Below are 6,020 nucleotides of genomic sequence, written 5' to 3'. Positions count from 1 at the left end.
CTGGATAAAGTCTTGATGAGTGTGAGATATATGCAGCCAAGGAGGGACGCAAATCAGTTTCTAGAGTGGGCTGCGGAGTACTTCGATTTGTTTATTTGGAGTGAGAAACCAAAATCAGATGTGTGGAAGTGTTTGGCAAGATTCTTCCCAAAATGGCGAAGTCGTTTTAAAGGTCAATGGGCATGAGAAAATTGTGAGCAGATGGAAGCTGCAAGATTCAAGAGGCTTTCTGATTTTTGGGCTACTTGGCCTGAATATAATGCTGACAATACATTGATTTTGGATACAGAACATTTCCGACACTACTTCAATATTCGGAGATGCTGTCTCATTCTACCCGAGGAAATGCCTGAACAGTACCTGGTGCAAACAGTGAGCTGCCAACTAGGTGCATGGTTGTGGACTCCATACCGAGCTCAATATGCGGATAATATATGTAGACTCGTTCCACTGACTAGCAAGAGCTTAGCTGTTTATAGGAGATTTGTAGACATTTCCAATGGTAATTTATAAATATGTAAAGAGATGACATTATTCAATGAAGAATTTAATTACTTGTTCCCACTGTACTTATCTACTATGTAATTTGAGGAATATGTTGCAGATTGTTGATTTCATTCTATTGATGACTATTTAGCTATTGACAGCTAATTAGCTACATTTGTACAGCTAATTAGCTACTGATGACTATTTCGCTATAACTTATAACTTAAAACTTAACAAAAAAGACATGATTTTATTGAGAAAGAAGCACAGAAAGCAGACTGTATACAAGAAATTGATTCCAAACGAATTTATTGATCTGTTTTCGCGAAATACATGTTTGTTTTACAAGAGAACATGGTAAGTGCTACTTGTAGCTACAAATTCCATGGCATACTATTGTAAATACATTTGTACAGCTAATTAGCTACTGATGACTATTTCGCTATAACTTATAACTTAAAACTTAACAAAAAAGACATGATTTTATTGAGAAAGAAGCACAGAAAGCAGACTGTATACAAGAAATTGATTCCAAACGAATTTATTGATCTGTTTTCGCGAAATACATGTTTGTTTTACAAGAGAACATGGTAAGTGCTACTTGTAGCTACAAATTCCATGGCATACTATTGTAAATACATTCATACACATTAGCACCAACAGTGTATAAACCGGAGCAGCTATTGTATTCTGACATTGGGACGTTGATGCATCTGACCAAATGAGAGTACATATACGCTGCTGGTTTGTCTTCTAACAGCCTGTACACATATTCGTAGTCATCTAGTTTTGCATAAAAAATGCCTTCGATGTAGAATGTCCCGGCAGATACAAAATTTCCCCATGCATCTACAATATTCTGCCTTGCACACTGTTTACTAACCGTGCACTTTAATATATAGAAATCAGCACCCTCTGAATTGCCTTCTTCAGCATTTACAGCGAAGTTATCCCCAACGTTCAGGACATCACTCAAAGTATCTCCAAGTCCCTCATATGTGAAGTCAGCATTCTGCCCTGTTTCTCCATCAACTGCTTCCTTATCATTCAGAGTGTGATACTCCCAATTCTGAATGTATGCTTTGTTTAGACAATATCTCCAATTTCCCTGCACACAATGGAAGCAAAAACAAGTCAATTCTCTCACCGCAATACAATGACCATCCAACCTGGAATAACCGCGAACAGCATGCAGAGATCGCAATTCGGGAATTCCTTGGCACTCCCAGGTCTTATCCCTATTTACTTCATCTATCTTCACTTCCCAAAATTCACGTTTGATATCTCGAACTTGCGAGGAATACACACCTATGGCACTCGTCGACATATTTGTTCTTAAAAATTCAACTACATGTGATGCACAATTCATGTGCACACCATCTATCTTTAGTTGTTCATGGGTAAGTGCCCGCTTTATAACAGCCCCTGCACCATCATGTTCACCTTTACCATGGCCAGACCCAAAAAAATTCCATCTCATCTCCAAACCTGTTATAGCAGGATACCTCCCCACAAAATAAAATGGACGTCGAGCCTTGAATTGTGACGCAGCTCCGTCAGACCAGACCCAATGTTGAGTAAGCTCCAAACGTTGAGCTAATAACCACTGCCAATGTAACTTAAAACAGTGTTGGACGAACAAGGTATCATGCTTCTTATCATCGGAAATAAAGAAATGAATTACTTTTTTAACATCACCTGAAACTCGAAAATATGTTATGTGCACAAAAATGGTTACCTGAACTGAACACCAATGCATAGATTGAATTTCATTCTGCTGCTTGAAAGTATAATTCTCTGCGAAATCTACTACTGAGACTACTACATCATTTGGGAAATCAGATATGCAAGTCTTAAACTGATGGGCCTGCCATGAATAAATGAAGTTGTGTTTAATGAACTTTCCTAGAGATACTACAAACAGAGACACCAAATCCCTTGGTTTAAGCATCTTCCGAACTAGATCCTTTCTTTTACACACCTTTCCTTCGAAATTGGTGTTCACTGACTCAAATAACTTCACAGAGATCAATATTTCACTACTCAATTCATTTGGACACCACCTAAATCTAGTAGGGCCACAATCTTGACATAAACCCATGACACATTTATGAATATGGAAGATAGCGTCAGATTCTCTCGGACACAATATTGAATCTAATAAATAACTCATGGAAGAGATAACGTGCTCAGATGATTTACACTCCTCTTGCGGGCTTGATCGACAGATTTGGCACCCACATGTGCAAACTGTATTAGTTAGGGATGCGCTATGGTGACGTAGTAGATTAACAGAGTCCTTCAGAAAACCCATCTGTACATGGTAAATGCAACAACATGTGTATCGATCCTTTAAGCGTCTCACAAAGTGTGGCTTAAGAGACTCGAATGTTCGTAGTTGAACTTTGATAGTTGGATGCATTCGTTTGAACCTAATAAATAAATCGACCTGCGTAATAAAGGGGAATTAGTTATTCTCGTAACTAGCTAACTATCCTAGTAGCTAATTAGCTATTCTAGTAGCTAGTTAGCTATTCTAGTAGCTAGTTAGCTATTCTAGTAGCTAATTAGCTATCATGGTAGCTAATTAGTTGTCCTAGTAGCTAATTAGCTATCATGGTAGTTAATTAGTTGTCGTAGTAGCTAATTAGCTATCATGGTAGCTAATTAGCTATTCTAGTAGCTAATTAGCTATCATGGTAGCTAATTAGCTGTCGTAGTAGCTAATTAGCTATCATGGTAGCTAATTAGCTGTCGTAGTAGCTAATTAGCTATCATGGTAGCTAATTAGCTATTCTAGTAGCTAATTAGCTATCATGGTAGCTAATTAGCTGTCGTAGTAGCTAATTAGCTATCATGGTAGCTAATTAGCTATTCTAGTAGCTAATTAGCTATTCTAGTAGCTAATTAGCTATCATGGTAGCTAATTAGCTGTCGTAGTAGCTAATTAGCTATCATGGTAGCTAATTAGCTGTCCTAGTAGCTAATTAGTTGTCCTAGTAGCTAATTAGCTATCATGGTGGCTAATTAGCTTGTCTACTAGCTAATTAGCTATCATGGTGGCTAATTAGCTTTCCTAGTAACTAATTAGCTATCATGGTAGCTAATTAGCTGGTCTAGTAGCTAATTAGCTATCGTGGTAGCTAATTAGCTAGTCTAGTAGCTAATTAGCTATAATGGTGGCTGATTAGCTTTCCTAGTAACTAATTAGCTATCATGGTAGCTAATTAGCTGGTATAGTAGCTAATTAGCTATCATGGTAGCTAATTAGCTATCACGGTGGCTAATTAGCTGTCCTAGTAACTAATTAGCTATCATGGTAGCTAATTAGCTGGTCTAGTAGCTAATTAGCTATAATGGTGGCTAATTAGCTATCCTAACTAATTAGCTATCATGGTAGTAGCTATTGAGAGTAGCCAGTTACCTATGTAGTAGCTATCATAGTAGCTAATTAGCTATCATGGTAGCTAATTAGCTTTCCTAGTAGCTAATTAGCTGGTAATAACGAAATAGCTAACTAGCTACCATGATAGCTAACTAGCTAGCAGTACAGCTAATTAGCTTTTCTGCTAACTGAGCTAATTAACTTTCCGAGTAGAGTCAAAACAAATGTTGAGATAAATGTAAATACCTGAGGTACATCAAGAAGATGAATGGGATGCTCCTCGTATTGATTTCTTCCAACACGTTTCCTGCATAAATCCTTTTTATTGGGTGAAACCCTACTCTCATTAGTCCAAAACATTGTGATTACATCCTTGATTTCAAATGTTATGGGTGTCATTGGCTTACATCTTGTAGTTAGCTTTAGTAGACTAGTTCCTTCACCCGAGGAAATTATACGGTTCATTGTATTGTACACTGTTTTTCTACTAACACCAATTACCTTAGATAGCTCACTGATGTTTATATCGTCAACATCACTATTAAGTAACATCATTAGACTAGACCTTTTTAAGACAAGATCATCTTCTGACCTGCTCATGGATACGAAACTATTACGAAGATTATTTACTAAAATAGATGATATGTTTGCATTAAGACCATCACAATCAACTAAGTCCTTTATCGATGGATCATTACATATTCCATAAAGTACTACCTTCTTTTCTTCATTGCTGATGTGCTTGGTTTGAACATTGAAATAGTCTACAACCTTTCTCTCTATGATGGTAGTCGCATTACTTACATTCTCATCTAAACTATCCTTACCTTTACTGAGTGTGGCTTTCGTATCCTTCAACAATTGACGATGTTTCCTTTTTTTTCTGCCCAATAGTTTCGTATGGCTTGTTGTGTCCTGATAACATCATCCCTATCCTTATGATCATTGAGGGGTAATTCTAAACACCCTTCTTCCCCTTCCATTTGGCTAGACATGTTAAAACCCTAAATTTCCAGAAAAAAAAACAAGTATTAAAGATGGCTATGGGCAACAACAATACACAAAAATATTCCACACAATACACAAGATTAGACACAACAATACACAAGATAATCAATAGACAGAAAAGTTATTGCAATCCAAGACCGAACAGTAGAGGATTTCACTCTGTTGGATCCAACAGTTGAGGAGGCGATCCAAGACCGACCAATGGCAACAACTGAGTGTAGAATGTTGCCGTTGGATGAGTGAACTCCGTCAAATCGAAATGTGGAAGCAATCCGGGACTGGACAGTAGTGGCAACTGAGTATAGAATGATGGCAATGGAGGAGAGAACCCCGTCAGATTGAACAGTTACCGATGATGCTTGAAACGCACATAGAAGGCACTTGAGAATAGAGTGGCATAGAGAAGAGAACCCCGTCAGATTGAACAGTTACCAATGATGCTTGAAACGCACAGTAGCGGCCCCTGAGTGAGAGTGGAAAAGAGAAGAGAACCCCGTCAGATTGAACAGTTACCAATGATGCTTGAAACGCACAGTAGCGGCCCCTGAGTGAGAGTGGAAAAGAGAAGAGAACCCCGTCAGATTGAATAGCTCTTCGATTATGCTTGGAACGCACAGTAGCAACCCCTGAGTGTAGAGTGGCAAAGAGAAGAGAACCCCGTCAGATTGAACAACTCTTTGATGATGCTTGGAACGCACAGCAGCGGCCCCTGAGTGTAGAGTGGCACAGAGAAGAGAACCCCCTCAGATTGAACAGCTCTTTGATGATGCTTGGAACGCACAGTAATGGCCCCTGAGTGTAGAGTGGCACAGAGAAGAGAACCCCCTCAGATTGAACAGCTCTTTGATGATGCTTGGAACGCACAGTAATGGCCCCTGAGTGTAGAGTGGCACAGAGAAGAGAACCCCGTCAGATTGAACAGCTCTTTGATGATGCTTGGAATGCACAATAGTGGCCCCTGAGTGTAGAGTGTCACAAAGAAGAGAACCCCGTCAGATTGAGCAGCTCTTTGATGATGCTTGGAACGCACAGTAGCAGCCCCTCAGTGTAGAGTGGCGGCAGGTGGACTCGATAGGGTTTAGCAACAGTGGTAGCAACTAACCCACAGTACTCAACTAGAGATGGCCTACGTGATGTGGCA

The 6,020-nt window shown here is 39.1% G+C and overlaps 1 long non-coding RNA gene across 1 annotated transcript; it reads right to left on the bottom strand.

Moving 5' to 3' along the window:
- Positions 1-2,808: 2,808 nt before the first annotated feature.
- LOC147867376 (uncharacterized) lies at positions 2,809-4,812 on the bottom strand. Its single transcript, XR_015529408.1, has 3 exons — positions 4,699-4,812; positions 4,118-4,178; positions 2,809-2,935 (listed from the first exon to the last, which is right to left on the bottom strand). It is a non-coding gene; the product is annotated as an uncharacterized LOC147867376 (long non-coding RNA).
- Positions 4,813-6,020: the final 1,208 nt, after the last annotated feature.

Source organism: Azolla caroliniana, unplaced genomic scaffold (assembly GCF_043228905.1).
Source record: "Azolla caroliniana isolate FFs.n. ecotype wild unplaced genomic scaffold, voAzoCaro1.0.p SCAF_2, whole genome shotgun sequence".
Taxonomy (NCBI): Eukaryota; Viridiplantae; Streptophyta; class Polypodiopsida; order Salviniales; family Salviniaceae; genus Azolla; species Azolla caroliniana.
This window is presented reverse-complemented; position numbering and strand designations above follow the sequence as displayed.